The following is a 13703-nucleotide window of genomic DNA, read 5'->3' on the forward strand; positions in this document are numbered from 1 at the left end:
AGTTTCTTATAGACACAGTTTTACATGTTACTGTTTACCTACTTTAACACTCTAAAGGACATCGGTGCACAGCACGCTTTGTTATGATGCAGTCAGGATTGTGCTAAACACATTTCCAATTCACGTTCGCCAGTGGCAAAGATGACAATTTAAAATATCTTTTAGGATATAGCTATTCTTTTCCCTTTATTGTTTGCCGCTACCTAGCCGTTACACTTTCCCACTCCTCAAGCTCTCTACCAAACTGACCTCTGCTGATATGTTTGACTGTGGATCTTTGATATAGTAATATGCTGTGCTAAGACAGACAATTTTCTGAAAGAGGAAATGAAAGATGGGTATCCATGACAGCAGACCTGCAACTGAAAAGTGTAGTTTATAGTGTATAGAAGTTGGGATAAGGATAAGCTGTGTGCGTGCAAAACAGAAAAGGGTAACTCAGAGGCAGCTTGACTTTTTATTTATTATTTGTGTTGGTTTGATTCTGGCTTGCTGTACAGAACACAGCGCTTTACTGTGAAGAACTTCTATGTATAAATCCACAGAAAAGTCAAAGTCCTTCATTAAAATGATGTTACCTTTGGGCTTGGTAACACCAAATATGGAGTTCCATCTGTTTGGTTTAAATGAAAAATAAAAAATATTTGTCTGTTTTAAATAAGCAATTTTCAGTTTTGCTGAATTCTTCATTTGTCTTATGAGGAGACATAAGTACTTATATAATTTATTTTATTTGTGATTTACCTTTACTTATTCATTATGTCCTTTTAGCCTCTTCCTTTAGACGTGTCAGGCTTCTCCCCTAAATAAATAAATCTTAGCCTTCATAATCTCTATACCACTACTCTTTCCTTTTCGTCTCTTTCTCAGCAACATCTTTATTTTAGATTGTGGTTGGTCCCAGAGGAGTGTTTTCACTGATCCATGCATATCAAGAAGGTTTTTCCTCCCCTTCAGTGGTCATACCAAGTTTTTAATTCTAGACAAAGTATTTCATATGGTTCTTTCCAGTGTGCATCTATTAGGCTTGGCAGTGCTGGATTCCATCTGCCATTGTTTGCCCTTTCACCGAGCTCTTTTGAGCAATCCAAAAGCTCCTTGGCCTGCTTTTGCCTTGATTAATGTTAAGACTTGTTGTGTCACTTGTAAACTTTTCCATCTTATTGTTAGTCCCATTTCCAGATGATTAATAAATAGGTTAAACACTCATCCCTAATAAAGAACCTGGGGGCACCCTGCTGTTAACCTTTAGCCACTTGGAGCAGTGACTATTAATAAATGTATTCTGCTTTTGTGTTCTGCTTTTTGTAGCTGATTTCTAATCAATGACAATGCTTTACTTCTCACCCTGTGATTACTTAGTTTCTCTAACAGCCTTTGCATTCTCAAAGGCTCTTTAAAAGTCCAGAAAAATTGTATCAGCCAGTTCTCTCTTATCTGCTGTTTATTAAGATGCCAAAAGAGTTCTAATAGGTCAAGGAAACGTACAAGGCATTAAGCCTTCTAACTTTAATCCAGGTATTTAACACTTTTATTTTTAATTGGTACCTCAGCTAGTGTATTTATTACCGCAGTAATACGTGTGTGGAGCTGTTTGAATTCTTCCTTGATTTCTCTCAGTAGTTACATCAGGATGACTGCTCTCCTGTGTGGCTCAGGATACAAAATACTTTCAATGTGAGACTGCATAATTGTGGATTTTCTTTGGTTAGTCTTAAGTTGTTTCGGGACTGTTGAATAAACAGCATCCCATTCTTGGGATACATTGATCTTCTATTTATTGATTTGCTCCAGCCATTCCTCTTATGATATCTGAATTGTCAAAAACTCCTTATGTTTACCTGAAAAGGCTGGTGTCTCCTCAGTGCTCTCTCTGACAAAAAGTGATGTAAAAAAAAACTTGTTTTCTCTTCTATATTCTTATTTTGTCCAGTTTCTTCTTTAACTTCTTGGGAGGGTAATCATGATATCTCTTGAAAGAGCCATATTTTTTTATACCTAGCTACTCCATATATTCTCATTTAGCCATCCCACTTCCCTATTAAGATGTGCCTGTCACCGTTTATGCATCTTGAAGACCATAAGTGCTCTATGCCAGGTACACTGGTAAATCCATAAATAACTTACATGTTGAAGTTTACATTCTGATGAGAAATCCAAGACAAAAAAGAATCCTGGAAATTTTTACCAAGATAGTGTTTCCAGGAAGCCTTTTTTCCAAGTATCTCCCTGCCTGGATGTGTTGCAGCATCTATGCACACACTTATCTCATTTTCTGAGGTGCTGCTTTTTAAAACCACTGTAATATCCTGGTTTCTGCACCTATTCCTTCAGAGAAGAAAACTGCATTTTTTTTTTTTAAAAACCATCCCCCTGGAAAAAAAAACAGACTAGGGGATGCCATTCTCCACCATTTGTGCAATTGCGTAGTAGTTGGAGAACTCAGTTAAGATGTAGGGAATTTGCTGGTGTATATTCAGTGTCCTCCACAGCTTGAAGATGTTCAAAGTCACTTGAACATAGTGAAACAGTAGGAATAGCATCAAGTGGTAGTTGATGGGTTTTGGACGAAAATTATTTAGCGATAAATTGCTCTGTGTTCAAATTTATTTTTTTTTCCCCTCCATATTTCCAAATTTGAAGTTAGATTTTGCTGGGAGCTATTTTTAATATGTCTAGTACTAGTAATAATTCTCTAAGTATTTTGATAGAAAATGTCCAATCAGATCTATTGATTTATTTTTGATCACATATGTCTCAGATAGCTCTTTTGCCTCATACAAAACTCTTCTGCTGCTGCTGCACAAGACCCCTCATCCTCTGAGCAAAGAAAGGTGCTCTTCTGCTGCAAGAAGTGTGAAGTAATTGCTCAAACTCTCCTAGCTATCCCATTAATGATTTTAGGCTTCAGACAGAGCAATAGTGGAACAGCTAGCCTGTTTGAAGTAATTCTCATCTGAGCATACCTACCTCAAGATATGCACTCCAGGGAATGTTTTAAACCATTAAAGGTTACAAGGTTCGAAACTTTACTAAAGTTATATACATGCAGCAAAAGACCCAGAGGAACTTTTGCCTCAGTAATAACTTCTTCTGGGTCTTCCAGCATACACAAGGGCCTTTTACAAACATCAAAACATGCTCAGTGGGTACAGGGTCCATCTCATTTCCCTCTAGGGATGTTTTACAGAGATGGTAATAGTATTCCTTCTCTATTATACTCTCAGAAGCATCCAAGTAGGAAGTACTTAAGAGGATACTCTCAGGAAACAGTGTCCAAGGGAAAATAAGAGAAATGACCTGGCTTTCAGAGGCGCTAAGCACTCATATCCTGAGTTAGGATACAAATTAAGTTCTAATTTCTATCAAGTGAAAAAAGTTAACCCAGGAGGAAGTGCTTTTTAATATACATAAGACAGATCAATGTACTTGGTAGGAAATAACGTAGTCCTTTTTGAATACAGATGACTAAAATGAAGCAGAATATGAAATATTGATTCAGAATTTTTGAAAGACCTTCTTACTGCCATGATAAAGAATGAAGTAGTCTGTAGTAACATTAAGGTGTTTTTTGTTGTGGGATTTTTTTTTTTTATTATGTATGCTTGCCAATGGGGTCTCTAGATGGAAAAGAAATCCAGACAGTGTGGTGTGCAGATCCCTTTAACACAAACCTGAGCTGCTTGGCTGGCTTAGTAGTAGGAATTTTGTGCTTGTAAACAGCTCACTTTAAGTTGACATCATATCAGGTTTTGCATTCTGTTTGGATGCGATCAGCCCACGCCAGGGCTAGGGGTTTTGTGACAAAGTATTTCTGCTTTCTGTTTAGCTAGCAAAAGTCAACTGATGGGCGGCCGCAGAGGTATTATAATAAAAAATTTGTTTCATATGATTTGCCTTCCTGGTTAAGTGACATATTAAAAGAAGTTCTTGCACTCACTGTGTAAAATAGTGACAACAGAAACTGCTTGGGGAAATCCTTCCTTATACATTACTTTTCAAAGACCTACTGAAGGTCAAAATTTTTACCACACAGTTTTCCTTCTCATGAACAAGTTCTATATTGTTTTCTTCCTTTCCATAATGAGAAAAATTTTCACTTACCATCTACCTCCTTATGCCATGTTAATGAAAACTCTCTTACCCAAACATCTTCCAAAAGACTATCACAGACAAGGTGAGCCCAAATGTTTTGAGGAAATATTTCAGTTAATAGAAGCCTCTCTTCTAAAATACACCTAAAAAGGCTGGGTTTTTTTCCTTCTTCTAATAGTCATCACCATGAGAAGAACATTGCTTGCCAGGACTACTTTCCTCTTGCAGAATCTCAACATTCAAAGACTGAGAGAGCATATACACCATATATAGAGAGCAAGAGCATTTTCCATACTGATGGCTTTTGAAACAGGTGCAGTGCTAGCTGCTTCCTTGTAGGTGACACCCTGGGACTGTAGCATTTCAGGTGAGATCCTCTGGAGCATACTACGGGTGTGTACATTTATCGCTTCATGCATCATTCCTCAGGAAAGCAATCGACTGGTTTAAAATAATCCCTTGTGGTTTCCCACCATAAAAACTGATATATTTTGCTCTGTCCAGTGCATCTATAAGATGTTTCCATGTACAAGATGTTTCCATGTGCTGGCAGTCACTAGCAGCTGAAGCAGTTCCTTGAGATCATTGGCAACAAGAATAAAATAGCAGCAGCTCATAGTTTTGCTGGTGGCTGGCACTAAGATAAAGCTCCAAAAGACAGCATTTTGAATGAGTGCTGGAGAAAAGGGTTAATTCACTTTTTGAGCAGAATAACTGTTTTCTGTACACAGCACCTACTTCTCTAAGTTCTTTTCCATTAAATCAACACAATTAACATTAAAAGCATAAGATAAGCTCCCTGTGTCCAGAAAGGAAATCAGTTAGGTCTCCCTAGGGAATGGCTGTTTTAGGAAAATGCCTGCCTGTTTTTACTACAAGACTTGTGGTGGGGTTTTTTTGTTGTTTTTTGTTTGTTTGTTTTTGTTTGTTTGTTTGTTTTATGAACAGAAGATGATATGTTTTCATGCATCTTTTAACTTCTAAAATGCATAAACTGCACTGCACTTGAGGACTTTAAAACTACATCTGGATTGAGCATCTGCGTAAACAGTCAGAATTCAATGTACATTAAAATAGTAATGTTATGAAACTCTCAAATGTTTCTAAACTGAAAACTTGACAGGCCATTACAGTAAATTTAGGCCGACTACAATTTGATGCTTTCTGTCTGCAATATCTGTAATATTCTATTTATGTAATGGAGCTTCCAAGAAAATCTTAAATAAAAACCTGGATAGGTTTACTAAGTAAAAAGTATATAATAAAAAGGCACATTATATTGTGAAGGCTGTCCTCTGTCTTATTAATTCAGGGATAAACTATGGGATCCCAGAATTTCTCAGGTCTAGGGGATCAAGTGTGTTTATTTCAGACTTTATGAGGGTTAGTGGGGGTCTATTAATTTTGTAGGTTTCCATTAAGCCCCAGGGAATTATTTCTCAGACCAGTTTTTTCCAAAAAGGCAAAATAGTTTGCTTACAGAGAAACATCACCTTAATTTTGGAGGGACCAATTGCATGATGGCAGGAAAAGTTAAGAGCACCCTCTCAAAGATTAGAATTTCTATATTGTACTGAAGAGTTTTACCTGGAGATGAATGATGTTCTCTGTCTCTAATTTGTATTTAAGGCTACTACACACTTTAGGAGGATAATTGGCCCTTATTCAGTTAATAAAAACACAAACCAACTCATGTTTTCTTAGTGTAAAAAAGCAATAAGACAGTGTCCTTTTAAAAGGTCTGAGTGCTGTAAAACATAAGAATACAAGTGTTGTCAATTAAATCCCTTTTGAATTCCACTTATGAATGGGATTTACAAGCAAATAATGCGTTCCTGCAGTACTTAGCATCTAAGAGATGCTGATCACTCATAGAATAATTAGATTTGCTAATATGAAAATGGGTTGAAGTACTGGCCTTTGATAAGAGATTTGTAAGTTACCTTTTTTCCATACTGAATTTTTTTTGAAGTGGGATTTTTCCAAGATGACCTTCACAATTGTATTCCAGCTATGTATTTATCCAGGAGCTGAAAATGACCTAGTAAGGTAGAAGTGATACTTAGCATGCCTGAATTATACTCAGGCCACACTCAGGCATGCCTGAATTATATTTTTCTCACTGTCAGAGAGCTAAATCATGACCTCTGCGTAAAGTCTGAATAAACAAGCTTTAAGAGGGGTTTTCCAGGATTTGAAGGGATTGAAAAAAATCCCCTTATGGGCTGCAGAACGCTTGGGATATAATTCATCTTAGCAACTTTTACTCTCTGAAAGCTAAGTGTCTAGTTAAGCGAGTTAACTTGGCTCCCTACATAGTTAATAGGGAGAAAATGGTTTCTTCTCTTCTATAAATAGGCATTTAAAATAGATGGGTTGAATTAACCTCTGGAGTTTCTGCACTCTCTCCATTAATTAGAGAGAGACCAGCTCTAACTTTTGTGTCTAAAATTTAGATTTCAAAGTCTTAGTTAAACTCAGTGTATCAAATGGGGAAAAATAGCATTTCCAAGGAGTCATCCATCTTCCTCTAACACAGGCATTTGTGACAGGGCAAATGAATCTATAAAGGGAGCCTAGGGTGACAGATATCCAAAAAAGATGACAGGTTAGACTAGATAGCTAAAATCAAATGAGATTAATTTCTCCTTGGTTACTTGGACAGCAAGTCAGCCACAATAACTGCACATCACGTGCTTCTGCTCTCCAAGGAACGTAAGGATATGAATCCATCACGTTACAGATGTGCTGCTGATTTCCCATTGCCTTTTCTCCTGATTTTGTGTGTTATGAGCAAAGCTATATGGTACTTCAAAATATGTTTGAGAAGTGAAGTGCCTCTGCAGGATGTCTCTGCATCAGAGCCTTCTGCACAGTGGAGGCTCTTGAGTGCTGTGCCTTTGGAGGCTTTCCACGGACATTCTGCAGGATTAGATATCTAAAGGAGGTGGGGCTGTTGTTTGCAACGAGACTTTATAAAAGAAAATACTACATTTCCTAAGTGCCATGGGATATAGCTTCCAATCATTTCCTGTGCAAAAGCAAGGATTAGAGGATCTAATGAAGTGGATCACTCAAGATGTACATGGTTCCCCTTATTAGCAAATGATGTCGTTCTGCATAATATTCTTTGCACTTCTCTACCATTCAGTGATTTCCTTGTAACCCACACTTAAAGACAAGCTTATGTTTAGCAGCACTCTGGATTTCAGTATTACTTTTTTTAGGGGGGAAAATCATCAACAATTTACTGTCAATTAGTCATTGCTGCCTAGTCTGACTGCAGACCTATTTCTCAAGGCTTTGGTGTCATGACTAAATTACCGCAGTCTCAAGAGGAATGCTCATGTCCATGGTGCCAGCTACTATACTGTAATTGCCTGTACACATGTGCTTATATTCTGATAGTTTTGAGAGTAGTTCAACACTACCTATTCTAGCCCCATTGTCAGTATAGTTAAGCAAACATAAGGAGATACTGGAAGATATACTAAGAGGTGATTTTTTTCCCTCTTTTCTCCCCCACCTTCCCCCTGCCTTTCATACAGGATCACCCACAGAAAAGTGTGGGGCACAAAAAGACAAAACAAACACTTCTCTAATTGTCTCCAGTCAATTGTTCATAGAAGAGGAGAAGGTTAAAAGTTGAATAGTAACACTGGAGTGGGGAAATCTAAATACAAGGTAGAGCTGTAAAGGTGAACTTAAGGTCTTCCATCTACCTACCCTTTCTCACCAAGGCAACTGTAATAAGTAATTTATCCTTAAAAGTAATCCTGATGATCATAATAATGTATTTTATTGACTTTATTCCATAGCTTTATTCAGTCCTGGACTTGATCTTTTTATTTTCAGACTCCATACATCTCCTTCCGTGAATGTATCATCATCCCTCTTGGGACTGTTTTAGCCGAAGCTCAAAATAAGAAAGGAACAGAGACTAGCAGTTTAGCTATCCCTCTGAATTAAAAATTAGTGTGCTTCTCAAAAAAAACAAGGTGAGCCAAAATATTTAAAGAACGTGAAAATTTTCTAAAATTACATGATTTTTATTTACCTGATATTGTTTTTGCTTTAGAAAGGTTTATATTTTCTTGTGTTCCCCAGAGAGCATGCGGATGAGTACTTGCCTCTTTCTTTCTAGTGTGAAAATTGTCTCCAAATTACCTCCAAAGAACACAACTTCAGGATGTGACACTTCCAGGAAGAAAAATGCGATGTTAAGAGGCAGCCTTAATTCAATGTGGTTGGTACTACTAAGCATTAATCTTTTTTAGGGAATCTTCAATGAAACGTGTATATTAGATTTCTTTCCTTTGCTTGTACTCTGGCTGCTAGGGAGAGGGAATGATAAACATAAGATATATGCCTGATTAGCACCACAAATGTAAGCAGCAGAGAGATCAGACTGAGAACTGTGCAGAGCTCTCTGAAAGGCAGGAGAATTTCTTCTTTATTATACTGAAGTGACAAGAGATTTCAAGTTCTAAACATCACAGATGGGATATTTATAAATAAGATTTCTCCAGGTGGTTTCTGTGTTTCTTTGACAATATTTGTCTATTTTTTATCCTTTTCGCAATGATCCAGTGTTCTACCTATCTCCAGTTTTGTGGCTTGCCATTTGGGCTATCCGACTTTTGCCTGAACGACAATCTGTTCCTGACTGAGACTTACATCATCTCTTGTCCCATCAAATGGATGTTAAATTTCAGCATATGGCAGGGGGAAGTATAAGGCATAATTAGGCTTAATAGTGGCATAATGGGGAATTACAGTAGAGACCACTGGAAAAGTGGTCACTGTTGCTACATACTCCAGGTGAAAAAGAATAAGGAATCAAAAGAATTGAGGAAAAGAGGAAAAAAAAGGAGTAATGATTTTTAAAAAATATATGGAGATGTAGCATGTAGTGTAGGTTTACAAAGTTGGTATTGCAGTGCTACGAAACAGCTAATGAACCTAGGGAGAGTTTTACGTCCGTGTTGACACATTTGTATACATTTGTTCCAGGGGTTTTGCTATTGCACTTCTGGGTTCATCTTTGTCATAGGCAGCTGTGATGGAGAAGGGGGATAGAGAGAAGAGAAAAGAAGGAAGGAAATCTGGGAGAAAGATAAGGAAGTCTTTATCTGTTGCCAGACTGAAAGAAACTGAAGGCAGCCTTCATGTCTCCCAGAGGCAATTTGAAAGTCAGGTGTGAATTTTATATTATCTATAGTAATTTCATCCAGAGCAAGCAAATTTCACAATAAACTAGGTGAACCTCTGTCTACATAGAGCTAATGAAACACTTGAAACAACACAGTGTTGTGGTCATATGACTTTCAGAAAGGGAAGAAGCAACATAAATAAAACAGTAGCTGAAAAAATAGTAGATTGCATTACGAAACTTTTAGAACAACACTATATAGTTGATTGAAACAATAATAACAGCATTGATTATCGTAGCGTTGTGTAGAGCAACAAGAATGGACTTCACATTTTAAAAAGAAGCTGGAGTGAGTCTTGAATGGAAAAATCAAATGGTATTAGAACTGAAGAAAAGCTTAAATGTTATATGGTTAAATCTCAAAGTTTACATGTTATCCTTTTTTTATACTCTGAGCTCTGAGCAGAAACAGGACCTCTGCTCTCAAGTTCAGATGAGAAAGAGCGTTAGCCATGGGATTTTTTTTTCTGATTCTGGGAAAATATTGCAGAATGCAGACTGTTCAGAAATATTATGTTCCGAGTAAGTTTTCTTTATAAGAATTAAATAAATAAATTAAAGAGAACTCCATAGTCTGGTTTTCAAGATAAGCTTGAATCTGAACCAACCATAAACAAATATTGCTATTTGAAGTCTGTGAACACAGCATATGAAGTGATTAACTTGCATTACAAGAATGTTTATAGCTTCTTGTTCACTAACTCTGAAATCTCACAATACATGTTCAAATAGTTTAACACTGATCATTTGTAACAGAAGCAGTTTAATATCTTGGTCAAAAATAATATTAAAAAACCCTTAATCTGACCTCTCAGATGCAAGCAAGCACCTGAACTCGAATTGCCTTATCTCCAGTTTGCTGTCTTCTCAAAAGCAGACAGTCAGCTGCTGTTCACTAAACATGACAGGGAAATAGGGCAGAAATTGCTATGATATTACTTCATTTTTGAACTCCTGTGGTCCCTTTGCTATCAACGATGTTACATCACTAGGCAGGTGGACTGACATAGGGCAGATTTAAGGCCTGCAGGTTTCAATTGTACTTCTGAGATGTTATTTCCTGATTTTAGCTTTGATTTCTCGTGCCAAGAACAGAAGATGCATCCATTTTGTGAATGGAACAGATTAGAAAAGAACATGCCAGCCCACTATATCAGTCACAATAAAAAAATCAATACACTCTAGAAAGTCTATACTTTATTTTGACTGTCTGTAAATCCAGATAATATATGATTGCAGTATTAAAAGCCAAAAGGAATGTCAGATTTTATAATTCAATTTCAAGCAAACAAAGCCTGCTTCAGAACGTATTTGAAGCTATAGCAGAAACAGCAGTTATGGCACAGAATCACCCTAAGAATGCTACATAAACCCATGGGCTTTGTCAAGGAATTTAGCTTCTGGTTTCCATGAGGTACAACACGGTAACAAACTTGAATATAGCGATGCACCTTATCTATAGAAAGAATCTTTTTATGGGCTAGTCACTACCTTCAAAAAGACTTAACCGTGTTGTGACAGTCTAGGAAATATGTGTGTGGACAACTGGATGTATTCTACTGAATCACTGAATATCCTGAGTATACGTATGTGGGAGTCACTGTCTGCTGTTGGGATGGTATCTTATCTCTCAGAAGGAGGACACCGGAGGGGATCAGAGACCCCCAAGACACTGGAGGGTCTTTAAAACCTGTATTGATCCCATTGACATAAAAGCGTATCAGGCTACCAGGATGGCACCATCCTACGTGAAGCAATTTTATCCTTCCCATCTATAGTATGGAGCATGGAAAACAGAGGTAGATAATAGTGCACGGTCTTGAAAACAAACTTTTTCCTCCTTCCCTCCACTCCCCAAGAAAAGAACAAGAGAGAAAATTATGAAGAAGAGCAACACGGAGAAGAAAAATTTAAAGTTCTCTTCAAAAGGGCAAGAAAAGCATATGCAAGAGGGTCATGATTGTATAGCAGAGAGAAAAGGTTAAATTAAGGACTTTGCTAGATGTGGAGAAAGGGAGAGAGACACCGTGATCCAGAAGGAAAGCCATATCTAGAAAAAAGGACATCCTAAACTGCTCAGATGTCTATGAATTACAGTAAAGCTAAAATAGGAAAATGGTGAGGTTTAGATATTTATAATTTATCTAATTGTGTAGACTGTATTAGTTTAAACAGAGAAATCATGACTTTGTTTACTTTCTTTGTTGCCTGTTCTTGAAGAAGGAAATTATAAACCCACCAGTTTGAACTCTGAGAAAGGACAAACTAAAGCTACCATAGAAGTGGCAGTGGATGGTGCTGGTCAGGGAAATTGAATGGTCTCATTGCTGGCAAAGGATTTCCACGTTTTCAGGAAATCTTCCAGGGAAACCATGTTAACCAAGGGATGCTTAAGAAGAGATGGACCTATACTAGAGTAAAATATATAGAGATAAATTCATCTGGAGGGATCTACTAGAGCTGTGATATGGATTTAATTTTATGCACAGTGAGTACTTCCTGGAAAGACAAACCAAGACAGTGCATATGTCTTTGTGAGACAGAATCCTGAATTTAAAGTATCACTGAGCTAGAACCTTGGAAGCATCTCTGCCTATCAGATGTCAGTAAAATATCATGTCTGTCATCATTTTCTTGATTTACAGCTTCAAATAAGTTCACTGCTCTAGACAGAGACTAATGGTGGCAATGAAATGCTCTGTTGGTATAAATTATGTTAATCTCCGATCCCCAATACTATTTATCAGATAAATCTGATCATCAAAACAGCCCATCAAAATGGTGAAGATCATGATAGGTGCTTCCACCTGAGAGTGCTGTCAGTTAACATGTCTGTCTGTACATATATACATGTCCCTAATAATTTTAAGTTCTTGAGGAAATGTTTGAAAAAATGCTTGAAAAAATAGCTGGTGGACAGATGTAGCTTTAGAGAGCAGTGAAGGACAAGAGTGTTTCATATCTGAGTAGTTTAGGTTATTGCTAGAGGGTGGTTCATATAAGCCAATGAAGCTTCTGTCAATGTGGCGTTCCAACGAGCTATTCACAGGTGGTCTGCTATTGTAACTGCACTCAAAATAGCATTGGCTTTTTTTAAGCCATAACGATAATTGAAAATTTGGCACTCAAATACTTCAGCTCATTTAACTTTCAGCTTACTTGGTGGAGTTAGCGAAAGGAAGCACAATACACTGATCCTCTCACAATTGCACAGGAGCAGCTTTTGTGGCTGAGGGTAGGCTTTAAAAGGGATAGCTAAACATAGCATAAGCATGTATCATTTGGAATATCACTTTTCTTACTGTGTACAACAATTGCAGCTGAGATTACCTGGAGTGCCCGTGCTAGCAGAATATCACTAGGAACATTCCTTACCGAGGGTCTATGGCGCTGCTGAGATAATACAACACAGACTGTTGACTCTAAGCATCTGTCTTTCTTCTTAGGACATTGTCTCGTTGAGGCGGGGTATGAGGAATCACATCAAGTTGTTTGTGTGAAGCTGAGATATTGAAGTTTGCTTTGTTTAAAAAGCTTCTTGTGTCATACAGTTCAGGGAAAGTAATAGTTCGTATCTTTTATCAACTACTTACATTGTTCTAGAATATTGTTTTTATATTTCATTGGATAAACCTTAACAGCATTTAGATAGAAATACATTAAAAAGATAGAGTTTAATTTAGAATGGGATTTTTCTCAATTGAAATCAATATGAATATAAAGTTTTATATCTTTGGGAGCAAAACTGGGCCACAGAGAGACCATTTTTTACCCAGAAATGTGAGACACCACTTTTTGGCCACTGTAGCCTAGCCATTCGTCTTGGAAAGATTTTTCTAAAATAACTTACAACTTTTTTTTTTTTTAGAAAGAGAAATAGACTTCCAAATCTGACTCTCTACACAGCTGAACCTTGTCTAATAATTTGTTTCAGTTTATAGGTGGATAGATGTTGTTACCAAATTAGATTGTGTTAGTTTTGTGAACTGACTTTGAATTAGTGCAAATGAGCACACAATAATCAGGGCAGTGAGAATTCATGCTGTTGAAAAATGGGTTAGCTAATGCTACAAATCTGCTTCCCAGGAAAATGGCCAAGTGGAACCTTCAAAAGCTCTTATTTTTGCTTGTCTTCAAGCAGGAGATGGAATAAACTTAAAGTGTGAATCAGAGAATTTGTAGGTTAGTGAAAAATATGAACAAATCTGTATCTAGGAGCCAAAGTTAGTGGCTGAAACCTAAAAGACCTTTTGAAATGAAATCATTCTGCTTCACTTTGAGCTTTGTCTTTTGAGTATCGTTCACAGAGACAAACAGATATTTTTTTCCCAAAACATTGCTACCAAATATTTACCTGAGCAGGAGGAGAGTGCCACATGGATTTTGATCAAGAACG

The 13703-nt window shown here is 37.1% G+C and overlaps 1 protein-coding gene across 1 annotated transcript in view; it reads left to right on the forward strand.

The window, feature by feature from the left end:
- Positions 1-13703, forward strand: part of NALF1 (NALCN channel auxiliary factor 1) — a 538776-nt gene that overhangs the window by 16732 nt on the left and 508341 nt on the right. The gene's annotated exons all lie outside the window — the stretch shown is intronic.

The sequence above is a fragment of the Nyctibius grandis genome, chromosome 2 (assembly GCF_013368605.1).
Source record: "Nyctibius grandis isolate bNycGra1 chromosome 2, bNycGra1.pri, whole genome shotgun sequence".
Classification (NCBI taxonomy): Eukaryota; Metazoa; Chordata; class Aves; order Nyctibiiformes; family Nyctibiidae; genus Nyctibius; species Nyctibius grandis.